The following is an 11,057-nucleotide window of genomic DNA, read 5'->3' as shown; positions in this document are numbered from 1 at the left end:
TTTCTTCTGCATGACCTCATAACAGAATCATCTTCTTTGCCATGATCAGAAACAACAGAGCAGGCAAACATGGACTCACGCCTCTGAAACCATGAACCAAAGTCAATCCTTTCTTTTTTAAAATTGAACTGTCAGGTATTTTGTCACAGTGATTAAAAAGTCTAACACAACCATGAAATAAATGGTTTAATAACCCTTTTAAATATCCATAAGCACCCATGTTTGCTTTCTTAGCATTTAAAAAATTACACTCTTAGAGTGGAGTTTTATGATGAAATAGAACCACAAAGGATCTTTTAAATTATTTGTAATGATTTTGCTATAAAAAGTATTTCAAATAAAAGAAAAAGTATATTAACTAGTTTTTGTTGTAAAATAATCCCCAAATTCAGTGGCATATTGAACAGTCTTTAATTTATTTCAGCTTGGTAACTAAAAAAAGAGATAGCCGCCGGGCGCTGGTGGCTCACGCCTGTAATCCTAGCTACTCAGGAGGCTGAGATCTGAGGATCGCCGTTCAAAGCCAGCCCAGGCAGGAGAGACCGTGAGACTCCTATCTCCAATAAACCACCAGAAAACCGGAAGTGGCGCTGTAGCTCAAGTGGTAGAGCGCTCGCCTTGAGCTGAAGAGCTGAGGGACAGCGCCCAGGCCCAGAGTTCAAGCCCCACGGCCGACAAAAAAAAAAAAAAAAAAAAAAAAAAGAGATAGCCTCTTGTGTTGATTCTGTAGCTGATTTACTGTCAGTCCAATGCATACAATCTTTCTGGTCTCACGTACTTAAAGTACTTTGCCTAAGAGGCTTAGCACCTTCTGTCATTGAGTTTGCATTGGAAATCCCTAATTCCCCCACCCACCATGGATAAAGAGCAATCTTTGTAATGACAGGAAAGATTTTTGTCATTCCTGTTAGGCTGTTTGTTTTTTAAATCAAATTGGTACCATGAGTGATGATCATTATGGCAGGCAACTTTACATCACTGTGACAAAATTCCTGAGATACTCCACTTTAAAGGAGTTCAAAGTTTCAGTTTCAGTCCATTTGTCTCTGTTTATGTGGAGCCTATGGCAAAGTAAAGCATCACGGGAGGAAGTCTAAGGAGCCAAGTTGTTCAGTTGTTCACTTCATGGCAGCTGGGATTCAAAGAAAGAGGCGGGTGGCACTGAGGTCAACATCCTCTTCAGGGACATCTCCCCCTTGATTTACCTTCCTTCTGAAACCATAGCAGCCATCAACATTCTAAGGAACAACCTACGTGATCATCATCATGGCTAAAGTTCTTAGGCTGCTAAGAGGCTGTGTAGATCACAACACAGAATTGTCCTCTGCTCATTAAGTTAATTAAGGAATAAGAGACTGGATTCAAGGGCATATTCAAAAGCCAGCCCCACCCAGGCATGGAGCTTCCAGTCTGTAGTCCTAGCTACTTGGGAGGCAGAGATCAGGGAAGTGGTTAGAGGCTAGCTCCAGGAAGGAAAGCAGTCTGTGAGATTATATCTCAACCAAATGCTTGGCACAGTGGCTATTATCCAAGCTATGGGGGAAGCAAAATGGTGTAGTGGCATGAGGCTGTCATCCCAAGCAAGATGGAGGAAGAATAAATAGGAGAATAGTAGCCCAGTCTAACGCTAGCATAAAGTAACACCCTACCTTATAAATAATTGGTACAAGCCAGGTGCCGGGGGCTCATGCCTGTAATCCTAGCTACTCAGGAGGCTAGATCTGGAAGTTTGTGAAGTTGACCATGAGACCTGGAGAGTATAACTTTCTTGAGTAACAAGACAATACCAGAGTATAAGAGTGAAATGTTGATCACAGTTTGAGGCAAGCTGGGTGTTGGTGACTTGTGCCAGCAATGAGCTACCTTGGAAACTAAGTGGAAGGATCATGGTTTGAGGTCAGCCCAGGCAATGTAAGTTCAAGAGACCTTATCTTGAAAATAACTATTGACAGACAGGGCTGGAGGTATGGCTCACATGATAGAGTGCCAACCTAGTAAATAAGGACATGAATTCAACTCTCCCTTCCCAGTATGGTCAAAAGGCAAACAAAATAATACAAAATATGTAACACCTGGAGGATATTTGTTCTAATTTTCTTAATTTCTTTTTGCTTTTATGATATTAGAATGATTAATTTCACATCCTTCTCACTATATTGTAATTATAAGCAAATGATATACATGGAAATTTGACTCAGCTTCAAACAATTGCTTTGATTTAGTATTCCTTTAAAATATTTTATTAGTAGAATTCCCTCCAGATATGCATATGAAACTTTCGATTGTATTGTCAGTAGAAGGAATTAAAATGTTTGTTTCCAAACAAACTAGTTATTTGAAATAAATAATAGATGAGGAAATAGTTTCCTTTGAGTAGTTCAATACAATGTGAAAAACAATGCTGTTAGTGAAAACTATATATTTAAAATTTGCCTGCTATATTTTTGAGAATAAAGAAACAAAAGATCTCAGACCCTAACATGTTAAGGAATTTACTCTTGAGGCAGGCCACTTGTAAGTCACAAATATGTCAGCAGATGGCACGCATGAGCTTTACTTTTTTGGAGCTTTGCTTTAGCCTAATACACTGTGCAAATGACAGAAATATCACAATTATGTATTGATGGCTTGTTTGTTTTTATGTGTAATCCTTACACTTTAGTAGAAGTTGTTCACTCTTAAAGCTCTATCTACTTTCTAATACTAATAGATGGACACTGCCTACAGACAACATTGGAAAAAGTAACAGCATATTATATTTCAGTAAACATATTGGTTTTTCATTTTCCAATTTATAGCGCATGCTGTAAAACCAGAAATTGGAGAACTTAATGAATCTGTCTATAAAACTCAGTTCATTTTATCAGATTATGTTATACCAATTGTCTTCAAATCAGATTTTTGGACGCCAAAGCATCAAAATCAACTGGGAACTGGTAAGAAATGAGTATTCTCAGGCTCTTTTCAGTCTCATTCATCCTATGATGGGAACTAGAACTCTGTTGAATGAGTCCTCCGTGAGATTATAATGCTTTCTCAAGTTTGTGACTTGTGATTCAGACTTGAACCATATGGGTAGCTGCTCAGAAAAGATACTTATTGTTCAGCTATAATTGATATACCCATAATAAACTATGTAATTTATTTTTTGTTTCATTTGATTTACTGCATAAAATTTGCTAAACTGTGCTCATAAGATTGTATATAATTCATTAGATTCATAAAGGCAGAATACCATTTCCACATGGTCTTTCTATATAATAAAGAACTATAGTTAATGTTCTCATTTGATTATACTGCAAAGGATAAAATGCTGGGTCATTTTTCTCATTAAAGGGTGATTAACTTACATTAAACACAAAATACAATTATTTCCAAGGAGTACAACACTATCTTTAGGGAGGAAAAGCAATGGGGCTTAAACTCAGGTCCTGGGCCCTGCATGTCCCTGAGCTTTTCTGCTCAAGGATAGTGCTCTACTACTTAAGCCACAGCTCCTTTTCTATCTGTTTTAGTGTTTAGTTGGATATAAGAGTCTCATAAACTGTCCTTCCTGGGCTGGCTTCAAACCTCAATCCTCAGGTTTCAGTCTCCCGAGTAGCTAGGATTATAGGCATGAGCCACGGATACTCAGCTTATTATGGTTATTTTCACTGTTGTTAACAGTATATTCCATTGTCTCTTTGGCATAGCTAAATCTACAATTCTCTTGTCGTTGCCAAAAGACACAGGAGCATTTCAAAGGAACAACAAATATGATTGAGCTACATTTTCACTAGTAAAGGTAAAAAGGTATCTATCTATCTATCTGTCTATCTATCTGTCTATCTATCTATCTATCTATCTATCTATCTATCTATCTATCTATCTATCTATCTATCTATCTATCTGTCTGTCTGTCTGTCTATCTGTGTGTGTTTATCTAATTATTTATCCTAAAAAAGCTTTGCCTTGATTATCTGCATGCCTTTAAAAGCTTTATTAGTTGTCAATTTTGGAAAGAACATCTAAAATACCACTTCCTATGAACAAAAAGGTTGGATTCAGCTTTCTTGGGATAATGTAACCTGTATCCTTGTCTGTAGTGTATAAATATAGTTTCATCATATGGATGGTTATAAATCACATTAGGCCCTTATAAGGGTAATAAGAAGTGCAAGTGCAAATCCCCCCCGACCCCATAATGGGATAGAGAAGGCAGGAAGAGAGCAGATGAGTGGTTCCATTTGAACTTTAAAATCTAACCCTAAATGAAGTCATGTCACTTTTTCAGCGGTGTCTACTTGAGGGAGGTGAAGTTAATTAGCTTATTTGAGTAACTGTAAACCGGCCCTTGGAGGCCAAGAGGACAGCAACAAAGCCTTTTGGATGAAAGATCATAGTTATAAAAGATTGGTTTAGGGCCGGGAAGGTGGCTTAGTGGTAGAGTGCTTGCCTTGAATGCATGAGGCCCTGGGTTCGATTCCTCAGCACCACATAAGCAGAAAAAACTGGAAGTGGCTCTGTGGCTCAAGTGGTAGAGCACTGGCCTTGAGCTGAAGAGCTAAAGGACAGTTCCCAGGCCCCCGAGTTCAGGCCCCAAGTTCAGGCCCCACAACCAGAAAAAAAAAAAAAAGATTTGTTTAAATAATAAAAAATAATAAAATCTGAAAGCTGGGCACAAGAAGTTTATGCCTGGAATCTTAGCTACTCAGATTGCTGAGATCTGAGGATGATAGTTCGAAGCCAGCTGGAACAGACAAGTGTGAGACTCTTATCTACAATTAACAAGCAAAAAGTAAGAAGTAGAGCTATCGCTCAAGTGGTAGAACACCAACCTTGAGTGGCAAAAGTTAAAGGACCGTGCTTCAGGCCTGTGTTTATGTCCCAGCACACACACACACACACACACACACACACACACACACACACACACACACACACACACACACACACACACTCACTCACTGATGACATATGTGTGGATGTGGTGTCTGTGAGTGTGCTCAATACAACAATGACCATTCATTGTTGTCAGAGTTTGGACAGTGTGAAGAAAGGTGAGGCTACCTTAGAAAGATGTGCCATCTTCATATAATTTACTGTTGTCTTATGAAAACAAGCTTCAGTATTTCTTCTAAGGACCTATTTGCTTTCCAGTCAACCTGTGTTGCAACTCAGTTTTAATTCTCTTTTTTCAAATCTCACATTTTCAACTTTGAGAAATCTGGTTATTAAAATTAGCAACAGTGTTTTTGAGAGAGCTGTGGAGATTTCATTTATTCCCATCTGTCCTCAGCTCACTGCAAAAATGAATATAGAAAACTACTACTTTTTTTAAAAAGTTTTTGAAGATTACGCTAAAACTGTGGTTTAATAAGCCACCTGCTGGCTGCAGAGTCAGTGTGGGTGTGAGTTCAAAGGTCCTTAACTTTAAATATTTTCAAAGAAAGGTGGCATGGAAAATTTGAAGGTGGGAAAATAGATAAAAATAAAATTTATTTAGGGTGCTTTCTTATTTGTTATGTAAGGTTTTTTTTCCTTTTCCTCTCAAAATTTATGTTTTTCTACAACTGCACACAGTTCCACTTCCAGCTTTTTACAGGTTAATTGGAGATTAGAGTCTTTTGGACTTACTTGCCAGTCTATCTTCAAACCGTGACCCTCAGATCTCAGCTTCCTGAGGAGCTAGGATTACAGGTATGAGCTACCAGTGCTTAACTTAGATTATTGTGTAGTTGTTTTGAGATGGGGATTCGCTCTGTAACCTAGATTGTCTTCAAACTCACTATCTGCCTCCCTCAGCCTTCAAATGCAGGGTACAGGATGGTCACCACGTCCAGCTTTAGGGTTGTGATATATGATTTACTCTGATGTGACAAGGAAAAAACATCCTAATGAATTATCCTCTATATCCCTTTAATGGCCCCTAATATGGTTTGGGAATCACTAGAGTAATGAATTATCTTTCTCTAATGACAAAAATATACTTGCCCAGTAACAAAAACAATAGGTTACAGAAGTTTCAAAGAGATTTTGAACAATTTTAAACATCCACATTTTTATTGCCTATCCTGGTATTTGAACTCAGGGCCTGGACACTGTCTCTGAGTGTTTTGATCAAGGCTAGTATTCTACCATTTGAACCACAGTTTCACTTCCAGCTTCCTTGTGGTTCATTGGCAATAACAATGTCCTGGACTTTTCCTGCCTGTGCTTTGATTTGAACTATGATCCTCACATCTCAGTTTCCTGAGTAGCTAGGATTACAGGCATAAGACACTGGTGCCCAGCTATCCTCATTATACTCATTTAAAAATAACAGGTATGCAATCCAAAGACTTGCACTGAAGAGTGTATTTTGAGTGGGTGGCCAAATACAGCATAAAATTAACTCTAAGCCTTTATCTTCCACCCACTTGGTATTTCCTGATTCTGGCTATCGTGCACCATATTGACTGTAGGATGATTCTGATATTCTTAGCTCTGGCTTAAGGAAAACCTTTTCATTCTGATATTCTTTAGCAGATTTGAGTAGGCTACACTACAGACTTACAGAGGAAAAATCGAAACAAAAATCAAGTTACAAGACACGCACACATATAAAGGAAGAATTTTGTTCATAAGAAAATTAATTTTGCCTATATTTTAAAGATCCTTTTGTCTGTAAAACCTGGGTGGGTTTTAGTTGTTAGCTCAGAGCAACGTGCCTGTCTCCAATAGCTTCCTAACTTTTACATCCTTTCTACATTCAAGGTCATTGGAGCATATGTTTTCTTTCAGATGTCTGAGATTCTTTTCTTGAGTTCCTGTTTCCAATTTGAACAAATGCAAGTTAACGAGATGACTAAAATTTGCAGCCATTTCAGCTGTAACCTTATGCCTGATCAATGATCAAGACTGAACTTTCCAGGTTAAGTCAGGAGAAGAGAGTCCTATTAGACAATCCTGGATGAAGAGAATGAGGTTGGACAGCTGTTACAGCTTCACAACTGTAAAGATGAAGTCACAGGTTCAAGTGAAGGGAACAAGAACTGAACTCAGGGCAGCACCACAAAACCATACACATAGACATGAAATCACAAGAGCAGATCAAATAAAGAAGAAGAGTAGTAGCTTGTTATATGTTCGTACTAGTGTATGCATATAGCATGTGATTTGATGGCAAAGGTACAGTCAGATATGACCTCACCACTTAAAATATTGGTGCCTATCCATCTTAGGTTAAAGAAATGGTAAAAATATAATAGAGGAATTTTCACAGTTATAGACAATACATGTTACAGTAGTACTTTGTAAGAGGTTATCTTTCATGTGCTGCATGATTATCCTTTGGGCTAAGAGACAGAACTAGGGTAAAATTTCCAATACTCACTATATTGTGACTTGGAAACTTGACATTCTTTGTACTAATTTATGTTATTAGAACATAGAACCTTTAAAGTTTTAGTTTTTCAAGGGGTTATGTATGAATATTAATATGCTTTGAAGACTCATATGCATATGCTTTGACTGTATCTCAGAAGACCTTGAATAATAATGAGGACTGTGGACATCTGAACAGCTATCCAAAAAGGGCTTTTAGAATTGTATGTGTGTGTGTGTTTCCTTGTTCCTGGGCTGATATATAGTTCAAAGTGAGTGGCAGTGTTGTTTAGCAGAGTCACTCATAAATGAATTTGCAGCTTTTCTTTCCTGAGCATCAACCTTGGCAGTTCAAGGAATTTTTCAGTTTTCACCTGGGGTATGATGGAAAGATGCTTGAGAAACATTGCCTTAGTGAAGACCAGGATCATAATGTATTAATTGTAAGGACTAATCATAATCCTGATTTCTAATGGTTTGCCTACCATGACTAACAATATTTGAAGTTCTCCTGTAAAGTGTCAGCCAAAATCTAGAGTGTGTTTGGCAACTTGCAGTAACATAACACATATTTGTTATTGTGTACTGTGTGGTTGAGAAAGTAGAGTTTGGGTTGCTAATGAAGAAAAACTTAAAATAAAGATGGCTCGTTATGCTCCAGAAATTCCAACTACTTGAAAGCTATCTGCCTAAAAGTAGGTGTGTCTTTTAACTATGGTCAGTTGATTATAGACAATGCCAAATTGTCAAACTAATAAAATATTTTTTCAATTTATAGCTTGACCTTTCAATAATAATAATAATATATTTTTGTGAGTTAATTCCCAATCAAGCCTCTTGTTTCAATACAAGCTTTTTTTGGGCAAAGACAGTGAAAAAATTCTATATAATTTTACTAGGCATACAATCCGAAATGGTTTTCTCTGCTGTGAGTCAATGACAACTTGTGATTTGTGGATTTGGAACAATTGAATTTCTTGGCTGTGATCTACTTGAGTAGGAAATATTGCATTTGTTTCCAGAAAAAATGACTTAAAGAAGAAAATAGTGAAGGAATGCCAAGTTCTAAAGTTTTATTTGGAAACAGTGTTCTATCCAAACGGTACTTAAGATGCTCTCTCTTCATTTCTGAAAAATGTTTGCTAAATATCTCTGAAAATGTAGTTTAGACATACGGTTTTAAAACATGCCACTTTTTTGAGCTAAGTCAGAGAATAAAGCAGAAGGCAATGTGCTGTTATTCACACCTTCCCCAACACAAGAATTTGGGATGATATATTGACACATGTCAATAAGCTGAATACATTTCTCCAAAATGAGAGAAGTTGTTCAACTTATTTTGCCTGTCAAATATGAAATAATTAGTAAAGTAGTGGCATTTTCTATGGATGGAACTTGTGCGTCATGAAACTCTAAAACCAGTTCTGAAATTCACTATGTGCTGATTTAGTTACTTTTGCTAGTTATAACTAGTTCTGCTCAGTCCATTTAAAAATTGCACAACATCTAGCAATTTTTTTCTCTTTTACTAAATAAGTTTTTTTATTGTGAAAATACTGTACAGAGGGGTTACAATCACATGAACAAGGTAATGAGTACATTTCTCATCAAGCATTATTGCCTCCTCCTTTGTTTTACCCCTACCATCCCTTCCATACCATCTCCACAACTACATTCCCTCCTCCCCCCTCTAAACTACAAAGTTTGTTTTTCAACATAACGTCTTGTACATCTCATTGTTGCAATGGGTCAACCTGTATCCCTATATAAACAATTTGTTTTTTCCCTTCCGCTCACCAAATTATACCAGCATCAAACACAGTGAAAACGGGGTTTATGCCGTGAGGGAGAGACATACAAAGCAACACAAAAATCACCTGGTACCTTATAAATACATTAGAAACAATAGCAAGAAAGAAAAACCACTTGTGTCCTTACCTTGGGGTTCATTTCGCTTAACATCATCTGACCTTTTCTGCTTGTCTCAGACATATACTAGTCAGTGCAAATAAGAGAAACCATGGAATCTATGTTTCTTTGCACCTGGATTATTTCACTTAATATAAATTTTTCCAAGTCTTTCCATTTCCTAACAAATGGGGCAATGTCATTCTTTCTGATGGAGGCATAGAATTCTATTGTATATATATACCACATTTTCTTGATCCATTCTTCTACTGAGGGGCATCTGGGTTGGTTCCATATCTTAGCTATGGTAAACAATGCTGTGATAAACATAGTTGGGCTGGTAGCTTTATTATAGCCTTGTTTGAGATTGTTTGGGTAAATGCCCAAAAGTGGGATTGCTGGGTCATAGGGAAGCTCTAAGGTCAGTCTTTTGAGGAACCTCCATACTGCTTCCAAAATGGCTGAACAAGTTTCCATTCCCACCAACAATACAATAGGGTTCCCTTTTGGCCACATCCCCTCCAGCATCTGTTGTTATTAGATTTCTTGATTCTAGCCATTCTAACAGGGGTGAGGTGGAATCACAATGTTGTTTTGATTTGCATTTCTTTTATGGCTAGAGAGGTTGAGCATTTCTTCGTGTGTCTATTGGCCATCCTTCTTTCTTCTTCAGAGAAGTTTCTCTTTAAGTCTTTAGCCCATTCATTTATTGGGCAGTTGTTTCTTTGAGGATTTGTTGTTGGGGCATTTACTTTATTGAGTTCCAGGTATATTTTAGATATGAGGGCCTTGTCCGTTGTATGGCTAGTGAAGATCTTCTCCCAATCCTTGGGCTTTCTATTGATCTTGCTAGTTATGTCCTTTGCCATGCAGAAGCTCTGCAATTTCATGCAATCCCATTTGTCCAACCTTTCTTTGATTTGTTCTGTTTCTGGGTCTCTTTTAAGAAAATTTCAGCCTGTGCCAAGGAGACCTAGGGTTTCTCCTATTCCATCCAAGGTCTTTGATTCATTTGGAGTTGATTCAGGTGCAGGGTAATATATAAGGATCTAGCTTTAGTTTTCTACAAGTGATTAACCAATTTTTCCAGCACCATTTACTGAAGAGGCTGTCTTTCTTCCATTCTATTTTTTTAGCTCTCTTATAGAAGATTAGGTGACTAAAAGTCTGCGGGTTCATTTCTGGGATTTCAATTCTATTCCATTGGTCCTGAGGTCTGTTCTTGTGCCAGTACCAAGCTGTTTTGATTACTATGGCTTTGTAGTAGAGTTTGAAATTTGATATTGATATTCCTCCAGCACTGTTCTTTCTGTTAAGGATAGTTTTTGCTATTTGGGGTCTTTTATTGTTCCATATGAATTTTTGGATTGCCTCTTCTATTTCTTTGAAGAATGAGGTTGGATTATTGATACACATTGCATTGAATTTGTAGGTAGCCTTGGGAAGTATTGCCATTTTCATGATGTTGATCCTTCCAATCCAGGAGCATGGGAGTTTTTGCCACATTCTAAGTTCTGTTTTGATTTCCTTCTTCAGGTTTTTAAAGTTTTCATCCCAGGGTCCTTCACTTCTTTGGTCCTGGGCTTTTCTTAGATGGGAGGTCACTTATGCAGTTTCTATTTCAATGCTTGATATGGGTCTGTTAATTTGCTTTAACTTATGTTGATTTAGTTTCAATATTGCTAGGAAATCATCCATTTCTTCCAGGTTCTCAAACTTATTAGCATAAAGGTATTCCCTTATAATATTCTGGATCTTGGTTGTTTCTGTGGTGATGTTTCCATTCTCATCTCTTAGTTTATTTG

This window comes from Dipodomys merriami, unplaced genomic scaffold, assembly GCF_024711535.1.
Source record: "Dipodomys merriami isolate MVZ:Mamm:240054 unplaced genomic scaffold, mDipMer1.0.p SCAF_5, whole genome shotgun sequence".
NCBI lineage: Eukaryota > Metazoa > Chordata > Mammalia > Rodentia > Heteromyidae > Dipodomys > Dipodomys merriami.
The sequence above is the reverse complement of the archived record's forward strand: the minus strand, read 5'-3'. Positions refer to the sequence as shown.